Below are 1,882 nucleotides of genomic sequence, written 5' to 3' on the forward strand. Positions count from 1 at the left end.
ATAAAAACCATATCAAATCAGATACTGGACCACGAGGCAGTCCTTTAATTCATCAATTCTTGTCTAACCATCTGACCTATGTCAGCAAGAAACATGGATGTTAAATGATGACGATAAATATATGGCAGAATTTTTAGAGCTGTGGACAATCTCTCGGATTTATGATTTACTGCAGATATGTATATACATACATACGTACATGACAGGCTTCTTTCAGTTTCTATCTACCAAATCCACTCACAAGTCAGCCCGAGGCTATGTTGAAAGACACTTGCCCAACGTATCACGCAGTGAGACTGAACCTGGAACCATGTGGTTGGCAAGCAAGCTTCTTATCACACAGCCACGCCTGTGCCTATGACATGGTTTTGAGGATATTTAAATACTACAAGTGCTAAATTTTAAATATCACGAGTGCTAAACATTGAAATTTAATTATGAAATACTGTAATATTGCGCAGAGAGCAATAACGCACGAAATACGAGGCATCACTGGTTAGTTCCAGTTACAGGCTGTGGTAGTTAACGTGTTAATTCAAAACAATGTGAATAAATAAGCATTACTTTTGACAGAATTATGTGAATGCTAAAGGGTTAAAGTGATCTATATCCATTATCCATTTCCACTAAATTCCTGGCCATCTTCCTCCTCTAGAAATGGTTATTGATGTTGGTGAATAGCTCTTTGTCAGCTACTTGGATTCAGAACTCAAAATATTGGCCAGGGTGCCTCTTAATATTTTGTTACATTCCTCCATGTTATGGGATCAACTTAATATTTTTTTGTTTTCTATAACCAGGTAAAATATATACCAGTTACCTACTGGGGTTGGTGTAATGCACTGAAACACCACCCTCCCTCCAGCTCCCACTCAATTCCTTCCCAAGAAATAAATTCTTATCTGATTGATATCACTTAATTTGATTAATGAATCTGATTGGTAAATGGTTATTTGATTGATGAATCTCTATTTAATTGTCATCCTTGTTGTTGCTCTACCAACTCAATCCTGATCAAACAGAACCTATAATGAAAGACACTCCATCTGTGGCCTCCATGTCTTACCCTCAGACATAATACACCTAAGGATATTTCTTTTTTTTGTTCTGTTTCTGACAGGATTACATAATTCAATGTATCCTTCCCTTTCGTTATGTTGGCAGGATATTTGGCTGTTATTTCTACCAGGTACACCAACCCTATACATTCTTTGTCCTTGGCTCATACTAGGTTCGTTACAATCAACTTTTACCCCAAATCTCACTATGTGTTTAATATTTGTTGAATCCATGGTATCAAGCTGGCAGAATGGTTAGCACACCAGACAAAATGCTTGATGGCGTTTCTTCCGTCTTTGCATTCTGAGTTCAAATTCTGCTGAGGCTGACTTTGCTCTTCATCCTCCTGGGGTCAATAAAATAAGTACTAGGTGAGCACCCCCACCCTCAAAACTGCTGGCCTTGTGCCAAAATTTAAGACCAATATTTGTTGAATCTTAATTCTCTTTACAAAGATACAGAGACATTCAGTTGTGGCCATGCTGGGGCACTACCGTCTGTTTTCTTTTTTAATGTAAGAACTTTTATTTATTTGTGTGTGTAACTGTCTATAATAGTTTATCATTATCATTATTATCATTATCATTATTATTATTATCATTATTATTATTATTATTATTATTATTATTATTATTATTATTATTATTATTATTATTATTATTAAGGGTGGTGAGCTGGCAGAATTGTTAGCACACTGGACGAAATGCTTAGTGGCATTTCGTCTGTCATCATGTTCTGAGTTCAAATTCTACCGAGGTCGACTTTACCTTCCATTCTTTCGGGGTCGATAAATTAAGTACCAGTTGAGTACTGGGGTCGATGT

The sequence above is a fragment of the Octopus bimaculoides genome, chromosome 15, assembly GCF_046866305.1.
Source record: "Octopus bimaculoides isolate indiv1 chromosome 15, ASM4686630v1, whole genome shotgun sequence".
Classification (NCBI taxonomy): Eukaryota; Metazoa; Mollusca; class Cephalopoda; order Octopoda; family Octopodidae; genus Octopus; species Octopus bimaculoides.